At 39.2% G+C, this 23,293-nt stretch overlaps 1 protein-coding gene across 5 annotated transcripts in view; it reads right to left on the bottom strand.

Annotated features, from left to right (window-relative positions):
• celf1 (cugbp, Elav-like family member 1) overlaps window positions 1–23,293 on the bottom strand; it is a 315,470-nt gene that overhangs the window by 266,354 nt on the left and 25,823 nt on the right. For all 5 annotated transcript variants that reach the window (XM_056279257.1, XM_056279261.1, XM_056279260.1 and 2 more), the window contains exon 2: window positions 10,978–11,026. The gene's annotated coding sequence lies outside the window, so the exon portion shown is untranslated. The remainder of the gene's footprint in view (window positions 1–10,977; window positions 11,027–23,293) is intronic.

The raw sequence follows: 23,293 nt of genomic DNA, 5'->3' as shown, positions 1-23,293 counted from the left end.
TTATTATTGATTGATGTATGCTCTATTGCTTATTGTTTATTACTGATTGATGTATCTTCATTAAATATTGTGTGTTTTATTACTGATTGATGTATGCTCTATTGCATATTGTGTTTTATTGATTGATGTATGCTCTATGGCTTATTGTTTTATTGTTGACGGATGTATGCTCTATTGGTTATTGTGTGTTTTATTACTGACTGATGTATGCTCTATTGCTTATTGTGTGCTTTATTACTGACTGATGTACGCTCTATTGCTTATTGTGTGTTTTATTACTGATTGATGTAGGCTCTATTGCTTATTGTTTTATTATTGATTGATGTATGCTCTATTGCATATTGTGTGTTTTATTATTGACTGATGTATGCTCTATGGCTTATTGTATGTTGTATTACATATTGATGTATGCTCTATTGCTTATTGTGTGTGTTATTACTGATTGATGTATGCTCTATTGCTTATCGTGTGTTTTATTACTGATTGATGTACGCTCTATTGCGTATCGTGTGTTTTATTACTGATTGATGTACGCTCTATTGCTTATTGTATGTTTTATTACTGATTGATGTATGCTCTATTGTTAATTGTGTTTTATTATTGACTGATGTATGCTCTATTGCTTATTGTGTGCTTTATTACTGACTGATGTATGCTCTATTGTTAATTGTGTTTTATCATTGACTGATGTATGCTCTATTGCTTATTGTGTGTTTTATTACTGACTGATGCATGCTCTATTGCTTATTGTGTTTTATTATTGACTGATGTATGCTCTGTTGCTTATTGTTTGTTTTATTACTGATTGATGTATGCTCTATTGCATATTGTGTGTTTTATTACTGATTGATGTACGCTCTATTGCTTATTGTGTGTTTTACTACTGATTGATGTATGCTTTATTGCTTATTGTGTGTTTTATTACTGATTGATGTATGCTCTATTGCTTATCGTGTGTTTTACTACTGATTGATGTATGCTCTATTGCTTATCGTGTGTTTTATTACTGATTGATGTATGCTATTTTGCTTATCGTGTGTTTTATTACTGTTTGATGTACGCTCTATTGTTTATCGTGTGTTTTATTATTGAGTGATGTATGCTCTATTGCTTATCGTGTGTTTTATTACTGATTGATGTACACTCTATTGCTTATTGTATGTTTTATTACTGATTGATGTATGCTCTATGGCTTATTGTATGTTGTATTACTGACTGATGTATGCTCTATTGCTTATTGTGTGTTTTATCATTGACTGATGTACGCTCTATTGCTTATTGTGTGTTTTATTACTGATTGATGTATGCTCTATTGCTTAATGGGTTTTAAAATTGATTGATGTATGCTCTATTGCTTATTGTTTTATTATTGACTGATGTATACTCTATTGCTTATTGTGTGTTTTATTACTGACTGATGTATGCTCTATTGCTTATTGTGTGTTTTATTATTGATTGATGTATGCTCTATTGCTTATTGTGTGTTTTATTACTGATTGATGTAGGTTCTATTGCTTATGGTGTTTTATTATTGATTGATGTATGCTCTATTGCTTATTGTGTTTTATTATTGACTGATGTATGCTCTATTGCTTATTGTGTGTTTTATTACTGATTGATGTATGCTCTATTGCTTATTGTGTGTTTTATTACTGATTGATGTATGCTCTATTGTTAATTGTGTTTTATTATTGACTGATGTATGCTCTATTGCTTATTGTGTGCTTTATTACTGACTGATGTATGCTCTGTTGTTAATTGTGTTTTATTATTGACTGATGTATGCTCTGTTGCTTATTTGTTTTATTACTGATTGATGTATGCTCTATTGCATATTGTGTGTTTTTTTACTGATTGATGTATGCTCTATTGCATATTGTGTGTTTTATTGATTGATGTATGCTCTATTGCTTATTGTTTCATTATTGACTGATGTATGCTCTATTGCTTATTGTGTGTTTTATTACTGACTGATGTATGCTCTATTGCTTATGTGTGTTTTATTATTGACTGATGTACGCTCTATTGCTTATTGTGTGTTTTATGACTGATTGATGTAGGCTCTATTGGTTATTGTTTTATTATTGATTGATATATGCTCTGTTGCTTATTGTTTGTTTTATTACTGATTGATGTATGCTCTATTGCATATTGTGTGTTTTATTACTGATTGATGTATGCTCTATTGCATATTGTGTGTTTTATTGATTGATGTATGCTCTATTGCTTATTGTTTCATTATTGACTGATGTATGCTCTATTGCTTATTGTGTGTTTTATTACTGACTGATGTATGCTCTATTGCTTATTGTGTGTTTTATTATTGACTGATGTACGCTCTATTGCTTATTGTGTGCTTTATTACTGACTGATGCATGCTCTATTGCTTATTGTGTTTTATTATTGACTGATGTATGCTCTGTTGCTTATTGTTTGTTTTATTACTGATTGATGTATGCTCTATTGCATATTGTGTGTTTTATTACTGATTGATGTACGCTCTATTGCTTATTGTGTGTTTTACTACTGATTGATGTATGCTCTATTGCTTATTGTGTGTTTTATTACTGATTGATGTATGCTCTATTGCTTATCGTGTGTTTTACTACTGATTGATGTATGCTCTATTGCTTATCGTGTGTTTTATTACTGATTGATGTATGCTCTTTTGCTTATCGTGTGTTTTATTACTGTTTGATGTACGCTCTATTGTTTATCGTGTGTTTTATTATTGACTGATGTATGCTCTATTGCGTATCGTGTGTTTTATTACTGATTGATGTACGCTCTATTGCTTATTGTATGTTTTATTACTGATTGATGTATGCTCTATTGCTTAATGGGTTTTATTATTGATTGATGTATGCTCTTTTGCTTAATGTATGTTTTATTACTGATTGATGTATGCTCTATGGCTTATTGTATGTTGTATTACTGACTGATGTATGCTCTATTGCTCATTGTGTGTTTTATCATTGACTGATGTACGCTCTATTGCTTATTGTGCGTTTTATTACTGATTGATGTATGCTCTATTGTTTAATGGGTTTTAAAATTGATTGATGTATGCTCTATTGCTTATTGTTTTATTATTGACTGATGTATGCTCTATTGCTTATTGTGTGTTTTATTACTGACTGATGTATGCTCTATTGCTTATTGTGTTGTTTTATTATTGATTGATGTATGCTCTATTGCTTATTGTGTGTTTTATTACTGACTGATGTATGCTCTATTGCTTATTGTGTGTTTTATTATTGACTGATGTACGCTCTATTGCTTATTGTGTGTTTTATGACTGATTGATGTAGGCTCTATTGGTTATTGTTTTATTATTGATTGATGTATGCTCTGTTGCTTATTGTTTGTTTTATTACTGATTGATGTATGCTCTATTGCATATTGTGTGTTTTATTACTGATTGATGTATGCTCTATTGCATATTGTGTGTTTTATTGATTGATGTATGCTCTATTGCTTATTGTTTCATTATTGACTGATGTATGCTCTATTGCTTATTGTGTGTTTTATTACTGACTGATGTATGCTCTATTGCTTATTGTGTGTTTTATTATTGACTGATGTACGCTCTATTGCTTATTGTGTGCTTTATTACTGACTGATGCATGCTCTATTGCTTATTGTGTTTTATTATTGACTGATGTATGCTCTGTTGCTTATTGTTTGTTTTATTACTGATTGATGTATGCTCTATTGCATATTGTGTGTTTTATTACTGATTGATGTACGCTCTATTGCTTATTGTGTGTTTTACTACTGATTGATGTATGCTCTATTGCTTATTGTGTGTTTTATTACTGATTGATGTATGCTCTATTGCTTATCGTGTGTTTTACTACTGATTGATGTATGCTCTATTGCTTATCGTGTGTTTTATTACTGATTGATGTATGCTCTTTTGCTTATCGTGTGTTTTATTACTGTTTGATGTACGCTCTATTGTTTATCGTGTGTTTTATTATTGACTGATGTATGCTCTATTGCGTATCGTGTGTTTTATTACTGATTGATGTACGCTCTACTGCTTATTGTATGTTTTATTACTGATTGATGTATGCTCTATTGCTTAATGGGTTTTATTATTGATTGATGTATGCTCTATTGCTTAATGTATGTTTTATTACTGATTGATGTATGCTCTATGGCTTATTGTATGTTGTATTACTGACTGATGTATGCTCTATTGCTCATTGTGTGTTTTATCATTGACTGATGTACGCTCTATTGCTTATTGTGTGTTTTATTACTGATTGATGTATGCTCTATTGTTTAATGGGTTTTAAAATTGATTGATGTATGCTCTATTGCTTATTGTTTTATTATTGACTGATGTATGCTCTATTGCTTATTGTGTGTTTTATTACTGACTGATGTATGCTCTATTGCTTATTGTGTGTTTTATTATTGATTGATGTATGCTCTATTGCTTATTGTGTGTTTTATTACTGATTGATGTATGCTCTATTGCTTAATGGGTTTTATTATTGATTGATGTATGCTCTATTGCTTAATGTATGTTTTATTACTGATTGATGTATGCTCTATGGCTTATTGTATGTTGTATTACTGACTGATGTATGCTCTATTGCTCATTATGTGTTTTATCATTGACTGATGTACGCTCTATTGCTTATTGTGTGTTTTATTACTGATTGATGTATGCTCTATTGTTTAATGGGTTTTAAAATTGATTGATGTATGCTCTATTGCTTATTGTTTTATTATTGACTGATGTATGCTCTATTGCTTATTGTGTGTTTTATTACTGACTGATGTATGCTCTATTGCTTATTGTGTGTTTTATTATTGATTGATGTATGCTCTATTGCTTATTGTGTGTTTTATTACTGATTGATGTAGGTTCTATTGCTTATGGTGTTTTATTATTGATTGATGTATGCTCTATTGCTTATTATGTTTTATTATTGACTGATGTAAGCTCTATTGCTTATTGTGTGCTTTATTACTGACTGATGCATGCTCTATTGCTTATTGTGTTTTATTATTGACTGATGTATGCTCTGTTGCTTATTTGTTTTATTACTGATTGATGTATGCTCTATTGCATATTGTGTGTTTTTTTACTGATTGATGTATGCTCTATTGCATATTGTGTGTTTTATTGATTGATGTATGCTCTATTGCTTATTGTGTCATTATTGACTGATGTATGCTCTATTGCTTATTGTGTCATTATTGACTGATGTATGCTCTATTGCTTATTGTGTGTTTTATTATTGACTGATGTATGCTCTATTGCTTATTGTGTGTTTTATTACTGATTGATGTAGGCTCTATTGGTTATTGTTTTATTATTGATTGATGTATGCTCTATTGCTTATTGTTTGTTTTATTACTGATTGATGTATGCTCTATTGCATATTGTGTGTTTTATTACTGATTGATGTATGCTCTATTGCATATTGTGTGTTTTATTGATTGATGTATGCTCTATTGCTTATTGTTTCATTATTGACTGATGTATGCTCTATTGCTTATTGTGTGTTTTATTACTGACTGATGTATGCTCTATTGCTTATTGTGTGTTTTATTATTGACTGATGTACGCTCTATTGCTTATTGTGTGTTTTATTACTGATTGATGTATGCTCTATTGCTTATTGTTTTATTATTGATTGATGTATGCTCTATTGCTTATTGTGTTTTATTATTGACTGATGTATGCTCTATTGCTTATTGTGTGTTTTATTACTGATTGATGTATGCTCTATTGCATATTTTGTGTTTTATTATTGACTGATGTATGCTCTATTGCTTATTGTATGTTGTATTACTGATTGATGTATGCTCTATTGCTTATTGTGTGTGTTATTACTGATTGATATATGCTCTATTGCTTATTGTGTGTTTTATTACTGATTGATGTATGCTCTATTGCATATTGTGTGTTTTATTACTGATTGATGTATGCTCTATTGCTTATTGTGTTTTATTGATTGATGTATGCTCTATTGCTTATTGTTTCATTATTGACTGATGTATGCTCTATTGCTTATTGTGTGTTTTATTACTGACTGATGTATGCTCTATTGCTTATTGTGTGTTTTATTATTGACTGATGTACGCTCTATTGCTTATTGTGTGTTTTATTACTGACTGATGTAGGCTCTATTGCTTATTGTTTTATTATTGATTGATGTATGCTCTATTGCTTATTGTTTATTACTGATTGATGTATGCTCTATTGCATATTGTGTGTTTTATTACTGATTGATGTATGCTCTATTGCATATTGTGTTTTATTGATTGATGTATGCTCTATTACTTATTGTTTTATTGTTGACCGATGTATACTCTATTGGTTATTGTGTGTTTTATTACTGACTGATGTATGCTCTATTGCTTATTGTGTGCTTTATTACTGACTGATGTACGCTCTATTGCTTATTGTGTGTTTTATTACTGATTGATGTAGGCTCTATTGCTTATTGTTTTATTTTTGATTGATGTATGCTCTATTGCATATTGTGTGTTTTATTATTGACTGATGTATGCTCAATGGCTTATTGTATGTTGTATTACATATTGATGTATGCTCTATTGCTTATTGTGTGTTATTACTGATTGATGTATGCTCTATTGCTTATCGTGTGTTTTATTACTGATTGATGTATGCTCTATTGCTTAATGGGTTTTATTATTGATTGATGTATGCTCTATTGCTTATTGTGTGTTTTATTACTGATTGATGTATGCTCTATTGCTTATCGTGTGTTTTATTACTGATTGATGTATGCTCTATTGCTTATTGTGTGTTTTATTAATGATTGGTGTACGCTCTATTGCTTATCGTGTGTTTTACTACTGATTGATGTATGCTCTATTGCTTATTGTGTGTTTTATCATTGACTGATGTATGCTCTATTGCTTATCGTGTGTTTTACTACTGATTGATGTATGCTTTATTGCTTATTGTGTGTTTTATTACTGATTGATGTATGCTCTATTGCTTATCGTGTGTTTTACTACTGATTGATGTATGCCTTATTGCTTATCGTGTGTTTTATTACTGATTGATGTATGCTCTATTGCTTATTGTGTGTTTTATTACTGATTGATGTATGCTCTATTGCTTATTGTGTGTTTTATTACTGATTGATGTATGCTCTATTGCTTATTGTGTGTTTTATCATTGACTGATGTATGCTGTATTGCTTAATGGGTTTTATTATTGATTGATGTATGCTCCATTGCTTAATGGGTTTTAAAATTGATTGATGTATGCTCTATTGCTTATTGTTTTATTATTGACTGATGTATGCTCTATTGCTTATTGTGTGTTTTATTACTGACTGATGTATGCTCTATTGCTTATTGTGTGTTTTATTATTGATTGATGTATGCTCTATTGCTTATTGTGTGTTTTATTACTGATTGATGTAGGTTCTATTGCTTATGGTGTATTATTATTGATTGATGTATGCTCTATTGCTTATTGTGTTTTATTATTGACTGATGTATGGTCTATTGCTTATTGTGTGTTTTATTACTGACTGATGTATGCTCTATTGCTTATTGTGCGTTTTATTACTGATTGATGTATGCTCTATTGTTAATTGTGTTTTATTATTGACTGATGTATGCTCTATTGCTTATTGTTTGTTTTATTACTGATTGATGTATGCTCTATTGCATATTGTGTTTTATTACTGATTGATGTATGCTCTATTGCAAATTGTGTGTTTTATTGATAGATGTATGCTCTATTGCTTATTGTTTCATTATTGACTGATGTATGCTCTTTTGCTTATTGTGTGTTTTATTACTGACTGATGTATGCTCCATTGCTTATTGTGTGTTTTATTACTGATTGATGTATGCTCTATTGCATATTGTGTGTTTTACTGATTGATGTATGCTTTATTGCTTATTGTGTTTTATTATTGACTGATGTATGCTCTATTGCTTATTGAGTGTTTTATTACTGATTGATGTATGCTCTATTGCATATTGTGTGTTTTATTGATTGATGTATGCTCTATTGCATATTGTGTTTTATTACTGATTGATGTATGCCCTATTGCTTATTGTGTGTTTTATTACTGATTGATGTATGCTCTATTGCTTATTGTTTTATTATTGATTGATGTATGCTCTATTGCTTATTGTGTGTTTTATTACTGACTGATGTATGCTCTATTGCTTATTGTGTGTTTCATTATTGATTGATGTATGTTCTATTACTTAGTGTTTTATTGATTGATGTATGTTTTATTACTTATTGTGTTTTGTTATTGATGTATGCTCTATTGCTTATTGTGTGTTTCACTATTGATTGATGTATGCTCTATTGCTTATTCTGTGTTTTATTATTGACTGATGTATGCTCTATTGCTTATTGTGTTTTATTATTGATTGATGTAGGTTCTATTGCTTATTGTTTTATTATTGACTGATGTATGCTCTATTGCTCGTTGTTTTATTATTGATTGATGTATGCTCTATTGCTCATTGTTTTATTATTGATTGATGTATGCTCTATTGCTTATTGTGTGTTTTATTATTGACTGATGCATTGACCGATGCATGCTTGTGTTTCATTATCGATTATCGAACGTTTTTTACTGCTTTGTTTTATTGTATTTGATAAAAAAAACAAAAAAAATATGATTATCAGTAGTAGTATTTGATGTAAGGTGACCTTGAGTATCATGAAAGGCACCTTTAAATAAAATGTTTTTTAGTATTATTATTATTATTATTGCTGTCATCATTATTATTATCATTATATGCTTGTACTATATTAGTGTCAGAAGTGGGATGGTGAGACCGTGAGGTCATCGGAAGTGCGTGCGCCCAGAGGCGAGAGAGCTGATATGCTGAAGCGTGGGGACGCGCTTCCCGAAGGGGCAACCACAGGAACTGCCGCAGCCGGGATGCGAACCCGTCTGGCCCGCGGTTAGTGATGTCTCCCGCAGTGCGGGTGAAACAGGTTCACGTCCCGGCTGCGGCAGTTCCTGTGGTTGTCCCCCGAATTCGCTACATTGGTGTCAGAAGTGCGATGCACGCGGACGTACTTCCCGAAGGAGGGGGGTAGTGTAACGTGCATGGATAAGTAGACACGTTAGGCCTTGGCTAACGGGGTCAGACCCTTTAGTCGAGCGTTTAGCAATATCTCCCGCGGTGCGGGACATACCGGTTCACGTCCCGGCTGCGGTGGTTCCTGTGGTTGCCCCCCGAATTCACTACCTTGGTGTCAGAAGTGGGATGGTGAGACCGTAAGGCCATTGGAAGCGTGTGCGCCCAGAGGCGTGAAGGAGCTGATATGCTTAAGCGCGGGGACGCGCTTTCCAAAGGAGAGGGGTAGTGTAACGTGCATGGATAAGTAGACACGTTAGCCCTTGGCTAACAGGTCGGACCCTTTAGTCGACCGGTTAACGTTGTCGCCCGCGGTGCAGGAGATACGGGTTCGCTGTGGCGGTCCCGGGCTGCCCCCCCCCCCCGAATTCGATGCATCTGAGTGCTCGACCTGTCCCCTCCCTCAACTCCCTCCCCAAGCACATCGCACACTGCTGTGGGCTGCCCATATTCAGGTCATTGGTCGGGACTCACCTCTTCAGACTTCATCTGTGACTAATGTGATTTATGATGTTTGTTTGTCTTTCCCTTTTGTATCTGTCCAAATCGGAAAGTACTGCTGGCGTCGTGTGTGGCTGCCGCTTCTCCCTCTCGTAGCCCCCTTTCCCATCCACCTCCTATGTCTGTGTTATGTTTATCTGTCGTCTTGTTTCACCCCGCTTATTGTAAAGCGACTTTTGAGTATTAGAAAAGCGCTTTATAAAATTGATTTATTATTTGTATGCATCATACAATACACTGTGTCTTGTCTTAGACACAATATACTGCCATTCCCCACGAATGTCATTGTTGCCTACAATTCTGCTGTGTAGCATTTTATCTATTTATCTCCCAGTCATTACAGCTGATCTAACTGTCCACTTCATAGACTCTCTTTCAATTCGCTCTAGTTGAGACATGTGTTTTTTCCTCCATTTCCTTACTTACTTACTTAATGTTGTTACTCTTTGAAAAAGGTTGCCACTCTGAAAACATCACTTTTTCTTACATCAACTTTGTTCTTCTAATGAAAACATTTCCATCTATGTATGACTCAGAGGAAGTAATTGATGTATTTATTTCATTTAAGTTGGTTTACTGTTGCTCCATAAGGCGGCAGTGTGCTCAAAACACTGCAGACTCTTGAACAAAAAGAAGTTTCGAACAAGAGATGAACAAAGAGATGCCGTGTGTTCTGTTCATGCAGTTCCGTGTGTACAAGCACCTGGTGTGAATGGCCCACCAGTTTCTGAGTAGTGTGTAGACCTCCCTGTCTGTAACTGGTCCAAATATCAAATGGATGGTTGCATTACAGTTGATCAATGGCGCAGAGGTTACCTCGTAATCATCCTACACCCTCCATGGGGTGGCGGGACACGGTGAAGAACAGAGTTTGTACTGAGTATATCGACAACAGTGTTCAGTGTCATGTTTGCCAGTGTTTCTTTTTCAAAAAGTTCTTTCATTGTTCAAGTATAATGCCAATCTTACAAGCTGCACTTGGTAAAAAAGTATTTACGCATCTGCAGTTAGTTTAGAATGCAGCCACGAGGCTTTTGACTGCAACTTGGAGAAAAAAACCACACTACCCCATTTTAGCTTCCCTCCGCTGCCTTCCAAATGCTTATAGAATTTTAAGGTTTTACTGATTACATATAAGATACTAAATGAGCAAGCACCGCCTCTGTGAACTTTTAATCCTCTATGTACAAGGGCGTACTCTGAGTTCTTCAGACAAAGCACTGCATCAACTGCAACAACACATGTGCGTGAGAGAAAGACGGAAAAAGAAAAGTGGCTAAAGCAGTGGTAGAGGAGCTGAGTAAAACTATGCATGGGGTAAAAAAAAACTTGTCAGGAGTCATGCAGGTATCTTACCCTTATTTCAGCTTGTCTCAAAAGAAATGTTCTCCTTCCTTTCGTTACCCTGTTAGAGAAAGACACATTTTGAATTATCCACTGAACTCATCCACATAGTTTACAAGCATAATTAAAATGTATGACAGTGAATTGGCTAATTACTTAGTCTACTGCCTTGCCAATTCTGCTACCTGCAATAGCTAGCTGAATTGGCAAGGTTTATTGGGCTGCAATTTCCATTTTACTCTTACTATATTTATAGTCTTATACAATGTTGGTTGGCGTTACTTCAGTATTTGCGTAGCATGTATATGCTCTAGTCAAATCCTATTTCATTAAGTCCCATAACCCAGAATCATGTTTATTGGCCATGTAGTTTGCACAAACATAGAATGTAAGTGGTTTCGTGGATCTCTGTGTACTTAACATAGAATAACAACACTACAACACAACAATCTTCACATATATACACAAGGATTGACTTGTACAGGTGAAATAGGTGATAAAGTGCAATAGAGCAGCGAATATATCAGAGATGCTGACATAAATGTTAGCAGGTTACTTGCATACATGCCTGAAATAGATGGACATGACAGAGCGTACCAGTATATTTACAATATACAGCAGAGTATATACAACATGGTTAGATACACTCACCGGCCACTTTATTAGGCAAACCTGTCCAACTGCTCGTTAACGCAAATTTCTAATAAGCCAATCACATGGCAGCAACTCAATGCATTTAGGCATGTAGACATGGTCAAGACGATCTGCTGCAGTTCAAACCGAGCATCAGAATGGGGAAGAAAGGTGATTTAAGTGACTTTGAACGTGGCATGGTTGTTGGTGCCAGACGGGCTGGTCTGAGTATTTCAGAAACTGCTGATCTACTGGGATTTTCACGCACAACCATCTCTAGGGTTTACAGAGAATGGTCCGAAAAAGAGAAAATATCCAGTGAGCAGCAGTTCTGTGGGCGAAAATGCCTTGTTGATGCCAGAGGTCAGAGGAGAATGGCCAGACTGGTTCGAGCTGACAGAAAGGCAACAGTAACTCAAATAACCACTCATTACAACCGAGGTATGCAGAAGAGCATCTCTGAACGCACAACACGTCGAACCTTGAGGCAGATGGGCTACAGCAGCAGAAGACCACACCGGGTGCCACTCCTGTCAGCTAAGAACAGGAAACTGAGGCTACAATTCGCACAGGCTCACCAAAATTGGACAATAGAAGATTGGAAAAACGTTGCCTGGTCTGATGAGTCTCGATTTCTGCTGCGACATTCGGATGGTAGGGTCAGAATTTGACGTCAACAACATGAAAGCATGGATCCATCTTGCCTTGTATCAACGGTTCAGGCTGCTGGTGGTGGTGTAATGATGTGGGGGATATTTTCTTGGCACACTTTGAGCCCCTGAGCACCAATTGAGCATCGTGTCAACGCCACAGCCTACCTGAGTATTGTTGCTGACCATGTCCATCCCTTTATGACCACAGTGTTCCCATCTTCTGATGGCTACTTCCAGCAGGATAACGCGCCATGTCATAAAGCTCGAATCATCTCAGACTGGTTTCTTGAACATGACAATGAGTTCACTGTACTCAAATGGCCTCCACAGTCACCAGATCTCAATCCAATAGAGCACCTTTGGAATGTGGTGGACCGGGAGATTCGCATCATGGATGTGCAGCTGACAAATCTGCAGCAACTGCGTGATGCTATCATGTCAATATGGACCAAACTCTCTGAGGAATGTTTCCAGTACCTTGTTGAATCTATGCCACGAAGGATTAAGGCAGTTCTGAAGGCAAAAGGGGGTCCAACCCGGTACTAGCAAGGTGTACCTAATAAAGTGGCCAGTGAGTGTATGTTAACAGTGTTAAGCGTTCATCAAAATAAAACCAAGCTGAAAAAAGCTTTTTGACTCTCTTTGTGGACGTCACTGCCAGCTGTTGCCAGCTTCCGACTTCGTTAGAGTTGGCTTCGTGAGATAGATAACTGTTTATTCTCTTACTATTTCTTCTCTATATTTTGCCTTAACCTCTTCATTTGTTCTACTGATTTAGCTATTTTCTGTGCTTAGTTCGCTTATCGCTAGATTCTCTAGTTTTCTTTCTCAAAAAACTCTTGTGTTGCTTACTTGACCCCTTACCAGCAGAATTTCAAGACCTCTCTGGCCTTTCCTGGGACCTACAATGCCTGATATTGTTAATTTATCACTTAGTACTGGCATTGTTCCCAGCAGTTTTAAGACCACTGTGGTTAAACCCCTACTATAAAAAAACTGCACCTCGATCCAGGGTCTCTTAATAACTATCAACCAGTCTCTAATCTTCCATTCTTTTCTAAAGTACTAGAGAGAGTTGTGTATCAACAACTTGCAACCCATAAAGAAGAAAACCATCCATATGAACCTTTTCAATCGGCTTCAGGGCCTGTCACCCCACTGAAACTGATCTGACCAGTGGTGAACGATCTTCTACTAGCTATGGACACTGATTCCACTTCTGTGCTTCTACTACTGGACTTCAGTGCAGCTTTTGACACCATTGATCACCATATACTATTAGACAGAATAAATTGTAATTTTTTTGTCTCTGGCTTAGCTCTCTTTTGGCTTAAGCCTTACTGATCTGGAGCACATTGTGTCTGCTATAATAATATTACATTAAAATTCTCTGACGTTAAATATGGTGTACCTCAGGGCCCAATTCTTGGTCCTCTACATAATTTTTCTTTATATTTCACCTCTTGGCCAAATTATACGCAGTCATGGAATAAATTCCCATTGCTATAGGGAAGATATTCAGCTGTATGTGCCTAAAGGGGCTGATGATCATACTCAAATGACTAACTTAGAGGCCTGCTTGGCTACTGTGAAAAACTGGATGTCACTAACTTTTCTGCTTTTAAATACAGATAAAACTGAGATGCTGGTCATTGGCCCTGCTAGACACAGACACCAGTTTGATCAAGTAACAATAACAATCGGCAACGCTGTGATTTCACAAGTGTGGCAGCTAAAAATCTTGGTGTCACGTTTGATCCCAACCTTTAATACTAAAGAAATAACCAAGACTGCCTTTTTTCACTTATATAACATAGCTACAATTCAGTCTTTCCTGTCCATGGCTGACGCAGAGACTCTAATATATGCATTTGTTTCATCCAGACTTGATTACTGTAATGTTCTGTTTTCAGGTCTGCCACATGCTAGTACTAAAAGTCCTCAGATGGTTCAGAATGCTGCAGCTATCGGGTCCTGTTCTTTTGGAATAACCTGCCTGCTGCCATCAGAAAATCTGTTGAGCCCTTTAAATCCAAACTTAAAACTCATCTTTTTGCCTTAGCAAAAATTAACAATTACAACAACCGTCCTGTTTGGTGGCTGACCCAAACCAGACAGTGATGGATGTGCAGTGGACAGAATGGATTATTGCAGTGTACAACTGAATCAACAGTTCCTGAGGCAGGTTGAATTTCTGGCAGAGAAAGTACATCCTCTGCTGGGCCTTTTGATAATTGTGTTTATGTTGGATGCCCACCTTAGGTCCTGGAATTGTGGAACCCAGAAATCTGTAGGTTTTCACTGTAGACACCATGCTGTTGAGTATGGTGAGGGGGGACAGTGATGGGGGGCTTCTCCTGAAGTCCACTGTCATCACCACTGTTTTGAGTGTGTTCAGCTCCAGGTTGTTATGGCCGCACCAGAGGGCCAGCGGATCAACCTCCCGTCTAAATGCAGACTCGTCACCAACCCTGATAAGGCCAATGACGGTTGTGTTGTCCGCAAACTTCAGGAGTTTAACAGACGGGTCACCTGAAGTGCAGTCATTTGTGTAGAGAGAGAAGAGTAGAGGGGCGAGCGCACATCCCTGGGGGGTGCCAGTGCTGATTGTCCAGGTGCTGGATGTGATTTTCTCCAGCCTCACCAGCTGCCTCCTGTCTGTCAAGAAGTTTTTAATCCACTGGCAGATGGGGGCTGGTACAATGAGCCGGGTGAGTTTGGAGTGGAGGATACCTGAGACAATGGTGTTGAACGCTGAGCTGAAGTCCACAAACAGAACCCTTGCGTATGTCCCTGGTGAGTCGAGGTGTTGGAAGATGTAGTGCAATCCCATGTTGACTGCATCCTCCACTGACCTGTTTGATCGGTAGGCAAACTGCAGGGGGTCGAGCAGGTGGCCTGTGATTTCCTTCAGGTGGGCCAATACCAGTCTCTTGAAGGATTTCATGACCACGGATGTTTAGGCAATGGGCCTGTAGTCATTTAATACTGTGATATGGGGCTTCTTGGGGACCGGGATGAAAACATTATAACATTATTTAATATCCTTCTAATACCATCCCATCATACATTTTATACCATTTCTGTCCATTCTTTACACTTCTAATTAAACTCTTTTTCACCTGGCTATATTTAGTTCTTTTGTTGCAATAAATCAATTTCCCCACAGGGATCATTATAGATACGATGTGTAAAATTTTGGCTTTTCTATAGCATAATGAGACTAGTAGGCCAAAGACAACAGATCCTCCAACTCACCAGTCAACTTGAGTTTTCTACTGTTACTTAACGCCTAAAAACTTGGCTCAAACTGTCCTCACAAAGCTATGCAGCGATCACAATAGTTATCTACTGAGGCCCTTTGAAAATCGCGGATTTAGACAAACATGCTATGTATACATGATATCCATTCCATCCATTATCCGAACCACTTATCTGCTCTCAGGGTCACGGGGATGCTGGAGCCTATCCCAGCAGTCATTGGGTGGCTATTTCTTTCGGAAAATGTTTCTCTGACCTATTTTTGGGGATCAAGCAAAGCCGCAGGAAACCAGTATTCCTCTTCCATTACCTTGGCAGGGTGGGGCCCTTGGTAAGGGAAACAGAAACCCACCCAATCTAATCCTGTGCTAAAGGGAAAAAAAAAAACATAGACCTATATGATTAAATAATTATGAAATTAGGGGCGTCCAGGTGGCATGGTGGTCCATTCCGTTTTCTACCAACATGGGGATCGTTGGTTACAATCCCCGTGTTACCTCCGGCTTGGTCGGGCGTCCCTACAGACACAATAGGCCGTGTCAGCAGGTGGGAAGCTGGATGTGGGTCTGTGACCTGGTTGCTGCATTAGTGCCTCCTCTGGTCAGTCGGGGCACCTGTTCAGGGGGGAGGGGGAACTGGGGGAGGGGGGGTAGCATGACCCTCCCACGTGCTACATCCCACTGGTGAAACTCCTCACTGTTAGGTGAAAAGAAGCGCTGGCGACTCCACATGTATCGCAGGGGGAATGTGGTAGTCTGTAGCCCTCCCTGGATCGGCAGAAGGGTGGAGCAGCGACCGGGACAGCTCGGAAGAGTGGGTTAACTGGCCGAATACAGTTGGGGATAAAAAGCATGAAAAAAAAATCAAAAAAGAAAAAGAGAAAAAAGAATGCGCGCTCTGAACAGCTGTTAGCACTCAGGTCCTCTTTCAAAAAGAGGCATGGCATTTAGTCTTATGCTGATTGGCAATCGTATCATATATCAATGATTGAAGGGATGATCTGATGACTGGTTTTTCCTATGCCGATATTAAGGCAACTTTAATTAACTTACTGTCAGAATTCAAACATTATAAAAAATAATCTCTAGACTCTGCCCCCTACTGTGCTTTTAGAGATGTTTCTGGTAGAGTGGCATGTCCATCCGCTCAGCCTTGCTATTCAGCACAAATGACGAGTGAATTTTAAATCCTTAATTACAAACGAGTTCGCCATCTCTTTTCCATGGATCTGACACCCTGCATCTCCATTCTCCATATGCTCATACCCACTAGCCTGCACCTGTGTACCACAATGAAAGGACATAGAGCAGACAGAATCATAGAGAAGGCACAGAATCAACTCCTGAATGAACTGCACTGAGCTATACATAGGAGAAACCAAACAACCACTACACAAACTGATGGCCCATCACAGAAGGCCAAACTCCTCAGGACAAGACTCAGCAGTTTATCTACACCTAAAGGAGAAGTCACACTCCTCCGAGGACAGCAACATACACATTTTGGACAGAGAACATAGATGGTTTGAAAGAGGAGTGAAGGAAGCCATCTATGCAAAACTGGAAAAACCATCCTTCAACAGAGGAGGAGGTCTGCGACACCACCTATCTCCCACTTACAATGCCGTCCTTTCATCTCTACCCAGGAGACTCAAGAAGCTTAACTTCCAAGAACAACAGTCGGTCACTAACGGCTCCAACCAGAGCCCTAGAAAAAGAGAGAGTTACGTCAATGAGGGGTCAGAACGCGAGAGGGTCACGTGGTGCATGTAGCCGCCGAATAGTTCCAAACGAAGCTTGGTGGGTCATTTAAATGAACTGCTTAGTCGCGATTTCTGGTAACTATTAACCAATATTTTCAGATTTTTACATTCATATATAGATAGCCAAGTCAGCTTAGGAGTCTTTGCCAACGTAACATTAAAACCAATATTTTGTTTGAAATTGACAAGCTATCATGCTTTAAATTACATCGTTAATTTGATTCAAACGTGCTTGTAAAATGGTCATCATTAAAATGTCAACTTTAGCTTCTTACCTGTAAATTAACCTTTGATTAATGCAAGAAACATACCTTCACCATAGAAATCCTATTGCCCCGGGTCACACTGTTTGGAACTATCCAGGGCTCCCATGATCCACCATTGCTGTTAAATAATTGGCCCATTGACGTCTATGGAGTTGACGTAACTCTCTCTTTCTAAGGCTCTTGCTCCAACAACTCATGACCACTGAATGGAGCACTAACGAAGTCGAAACTAACACTCCCAACGACCGTCGCTGCTTAACATCAGATCACAAAGAGCTATGCACATCAATAGCTCTGATAACGACAGGCGTGGCTTAACATCGGAACACAAAAGAGCCACGCATATCAATACCTCTGATAACGACGGACGTTTGCTAAACATCGGAACACAAAGAGCCATGGACATCAATACCTCTGATAACTCCAAAAAGGATAAATATCTGAGTTTCATCACCAGCCAGTAAGACTAACTTGGTCTAGTCAGAAAGGCACGAACTGATGAAGCCTCTTGGATGAGAGGCGAAACGTCTTCACAGATATATACCAAGTCCAGTTGCACTCGATTCAATTCCTTTGGAAATCCTCCAAGAGACTGGTGTTGGCCCACCTGAAGGAAATCACAGGCCCCCTGCTCAACCCCCCTTAAGTTTGCCTGCAGAGCTAACAGGTCAGTGGAGGATGCAGTCAACAAGGGATTGCACTACATCTTCCAACACCTCAACTCCCAAGGGACATATGCAAGGGTCCTGTTTGTGGACTTCAGCTCAGCGCTCAACACCAGATATCCTCCACACCAAACTCACCCGGGTCACTGTACGACCCTCCATCTGCCAGTGGATTAAAAACTTCCTAACAAATAAGAGACAGCTGGAGAGGCTGGGGAAAATCACATCCAGCACCTGAAATATCAGCACTGCCCCCCCCCGAAGGGATGTGTGCTCTCCCCTCTACTCTTCTCCCTGTACACAAATGACCGCATTTCAGGTGACCAGTCTGTTAAACTCCTGAAGTTTGCAGACAACACAACCATCATTGGCCTTATGTGGGATGGTGACGAGTCTGCATATAAACGGGAGGTTGATCAGCTGGCCCTCTGGTGCTGCCCTAACAACCTGGAGCTGATCGGCCACCAAACATAGTCCATGGGCCAGAGCCCAAAATTTCCTATTTCGGTACACTCAAGGTGGCAAAACTTACTTATAATTTTTGAAAGGATCCATGTCTGTAGATGATATTTTGGTATGATAACCATTCCTGAGTGGCAGCTGTATCACAGTTATCAGCTCATGAAGTTAACCACCCCCTAAAGTAAATTGCATTTTAGACGCTGGTGCATATCCTGGTTTAGCCTCATGGTCAGGACATTTTTCAACGTTCTATAATATTGTCTTTGGTATCATTTTAAAGGGGACCTTCTTAGCTTTCATTCAAGCCCTGTTGTGGATATTTCTCACAAATATAGAGGTCACTTGAGCTCTTCAACCCGTCAATAACACACATCTTTCTGCAATGTTCGCCTAAACTATATATTTTCTTTTAGCCCTGTGGCATCTAGGAATATCAGGGACACAAAACACAAAAACTGGAATACTCACAGGACTGTAAAGATTCAGGAAATGTATAATATACCCATACTATTTCATTGTGTGAGGTGATTGTGAACCTTAAATTAGAAGGGCATTATTACTAAGAAACTAACTAGACCAAAGACAGTTAGTCCATGGGTCAGACCAGATATCGATATCACCCAAGGTGACACAACTTCACTGGTGCCATTTTATTTGGTACGCTAACAGAAGTAAAATAATACATGATAACCTTTCCAAATGAGCAGCTATTTCATTTTTCTTTCAGGAAACCTGTTTCTGTGCCTCTCACGATTGTGTATTTGCCCAGATTTTTACAAATATAGCATTTCAACACCCCTGGTACTGATTAGCCTAGCTTAAACTCTGGGACAGTTCTTAGTTGGCCAACAACCAAGGATAACCAGTACTGTGTACTTCCATTCATTGTGCTAAGCTAGGCTAACGTGCAGCCAGATAGCTTTCTACTAAACACATATAGAGGAAACTGGTATCTATCTTCTTGTCTCACTCTGGAGAAGATTGTAAGCTAATTTCCCATAATGTTAGCATGTTCTTTTAATGTATATGTTAATATGATTAGTTAAATTGGCTACGAGGAACTTTCATCTTGTGTTGATTTTAGCGGCCTCATGTGGACAAAATACAGCTGTTGCATAGCAACTAGGTAATGTATCTATTTGTGGCTATGTAAGATAAATAATGGTAATATGACGCTGGTGAAGCAAAGTAAACTTTGTTTTAGTAGTGTTCATACACCTAAGTTACATGTATTTGTTTGTATGTGGCAGGTGAAAACTGACTGAATATGGCCACTGGTGAACAAGCAAGTTTTTACCCAATACCAAAGCGCCCACGGGTGGAGTGCATTATCCACTGTTCTGATGATACAGATAAGCTGGTTTCACCACAAAGTGTCGACTCATGGAGAACTCTGCTCAGGGCAGCTCAGATACCAAATCATGCACCAGTTTTGAAACTGGCAAAATACATTCCTGAGGGACAGATTCCAGCAATCTACTACCACAGAAAGTGTCGCAGTATCTTCACTATGAAGCAAATTCTTGATGGCCTCCTTGCAAAAGAAAAGAAAAGTTGTGTCTCTGCTGAAGAGAAACAATCTAAGAGAGTAGCTCGACATGCTCCAAGTACATCTAGGACTTATGATGCAGAGTGCATATTTTGTCAGAAAAACAGCAAATATTCCAAGAGACAGAATACGAGAGAAGTACTGGTGCAGTGTCGAGAACTGCGAGCTGATGCAAAGATCAGGAGTGCAGCCACAAAGAAAAGGGACAGCAGAATCCTTGCCATTGTGAGTAGAGACCTTGTAGCAGCTGAAGGGCACTACCACAGGTCATGCTATAGACTTTACACCAAAGAAGAGGTTTCCAAAGGAGAGGTTGCCAGCAATGAAGATGATGATGCTGCAGCCCAGTATGAAGCTGCTGTGAATAAGGCATACAATGAGCTGTTCCTCTTCATCAGGATGGAGCTTTTTGGCAATCCTCAAGTGATGACAATGACTGATCTCTCTTCTAGACTGGTAGCTTCAATGAACTCCCAAGGCATTGCCCAAGTCAAGGAATCAACCAAGAAGCACATAAGGCGAAACCTGGAGAGTGAGTTTGCTGGAGCCTTGCAGATATTACCTGATGAGAAAGGAAAATTCCTCCTCTATCCCGATAACTTGTCCATGAGGGAACTTGCCAAAGAAAATCAGTCTCTCAAAAGGGAGCTGCAGACCCTGAAAAGTGTCAGTGCACAAGATGTTATAGCCAAAGCAGCCATCAAATTGAGAGCAGACATTAAAAGTCAAGATGTTCCTCAAACCTGGCCGCCTGAAGTCAAACCAGAAGCAGAATGTCCTACCATTCCAGAGTCGCTCATTATCTTCCTGTACTCTCTACTCACAGGCTCAAATGATCCTGATCATGCATCCCAGAGAGTGCAGTGCCTTCTGCAGTCATTTGGCCATGACATAGTATATGCAGTGACATGTGGAAATACCAAGCCTTCCAAGCACATTGTTCTGCCATTCAGTGTCAAATCGTTGACAGGAAATGTAGAGTTGATAAACATCCTCAACCGACTTGGTCACAGTGTGTCCTATTCACAGATGGAAGAGATCAACACTGCCCTGTGTCTCCAGAAACTCTCATCATCAGGGAGTGGCATTGCCCTTCCAGCTAACATCCATCCTGGCATATTCACAACTTTAGCCTGGGACAATATCGACCGTCTTGAAGAAACTGTCAGTGGTGAGGGAACATCTCACAGAGTCAATGGGATTGCTGTGCAAGCAAAGCCAGTCAACCCACTTCCTGTCCAACCCATGCCCACTGTTCCCAAAACAAAGAAGAGAAGCATTGATGGACCCCCACCAATGTTACCAACTTACAATGCTGGACAACGGGTAGGGCCACCACAAAGCAAAAAGTCAGATGCCGATACTGCAGCCAATACTAAGCTTGCCAGAGAGAAAAACCTTCTTTGGGTCCTAGCACGCATGTCACAACAAGAAGAACAGTCAGTCAGCAGCTGGACAGGCTTTAACATCCTGACTCGAGGAGAGATGACGGTCATCCCCGACAATATAGGCTATCTGCCTACCATCAATGCTCCAGCGACACAAATGTCTACTGTCAACGAGGTGCTTAACCAGTCACTGAGCATCATGCAGTGCTTAGGCCTGAGGAAGATTGTCTGTGTCTTTGACCAAGCCCTGTATGCGAAGGCTGTCGAGATCACATGGAAACACCATGACAAGTTCCATGATATCATCGTTAAGCTTGGGGTATTCCACACCATCTGCACACTGCTGGCAATAATAGGAAAGCGTTTCCAAGATGCTGGACTCAAAGACCTCTGCATTGAGTCTGGCATGATTACAGAAGGCTCAATTGCTGGTGTTATGGATGGCCGCAAGTACAACAGGGCAGTGCGACTACACAAGCTCCTGTATGAGGCTCTCATGCGACTGACCTTGAATGGTTTCCTGTCCTGGTTGGAAGAAACTCACAGGAATGACATGGTTCACCTGAATGAGACACTGAAGACCATTGACAGCCTTGGGAAAGAAGTCTCACAACATGCTTTGAAGGAGGTCCTCGAGAACAGCTCTTGTACACGCATCATGGATCTATTTGAAGTCTACCGTGAGTTCCTTAGAGGTGGAAACGGCAGCCTCTCGAACTTCTGGCTGTCCTATTTGGACATGGTTGAAATCTTGTTGGGGCTCATCCGAGCATCCAGAGAGGGAGACTGGATGCTACACTTGGCTAGCATTCGAGCAATGATCCCACGGTGCTTTGCTTATGACAGGATGAATTATGCACGCTACCTCCCCTACTACTATGCCCAGATGTCTGAGCTGCCCATCACACACCCAGATGTGTACACAGAATTCATGGAAGGAGGCTTCTCAGTCCAACTGGGCTCCACCAATCCCTTTGGCCGAATCCCTGTTGACCAAGCTATAGAAGAAACGGTGAACAAAGACACCCAAACAGCTGGAGGGACAAAGGGATTGAGCTTGAAGCCAGGAGCTGTGACCAAATATTATCTCACAGCTGAGTATAGAAGCATGTACCTCAGACAGCTGAGAGACCTGACAGGTCAAGGCAGGTGCAAATGGTCTCATCCAGATCTACAGAGTCCAAGGATCAAGAGAGATGAAGCAGATGTCCAGTCTCTCATGGACCTTATGGAGAATAACTGGCTCAATCCTATGTCACCTATCACCAGACTTCGATCAAAGATGCTGAACGACTGAACCGGGGTGGAGACATCACTCTCCAGTACAAGAATCTTGCAGGGGGACACCACGTCCAGCAGCGGAGAAAATTTCTGTGCAGTTCCTCCAACAAGACCAGTCTCATCAAGTTTCTGGTGGAAGAGTGGAAACTCCCACGATACAGAGCTATGCTGCATGGCAAGGTGTTGTACATGACCTGTGAGGAAACCTGCTACAAGTTGACAGAAGATGGGTGTGAGGAAGCAGCAGAACTGCACTCCACACATGAAGAAGCTGACACCCGTCTGCTCCTGCATGCATTGCATGCAGCAAATGCGGGCTCAAAGTCAGTTATCATCACAGCTGAGGACAATGATGTCATGGGTCTTTGTCTTGGCTTCCAGAAGGACATCACCTGTCCCATCTACCAG

The sequence above is a fragment of the Lampris incognitus genome, chromosome 4, assembly GCF_029633865.1.
Source record: "Lampris incognitus isolate fLamInc1 chromosome 4, fLamInc1.hap2, whole genome shotgun sequence".
NCBI classification, from domain to species: Eukaryota; Metazoa; Chordata; class Actinopteri; order Lampriformes; family Lampridae; genus Lampris; species Lampris incognitus.
Note: the sequence above shows the minus strand (reverse complement) of the source record. Positions and strands in the feature narration are given on the sequence as shown.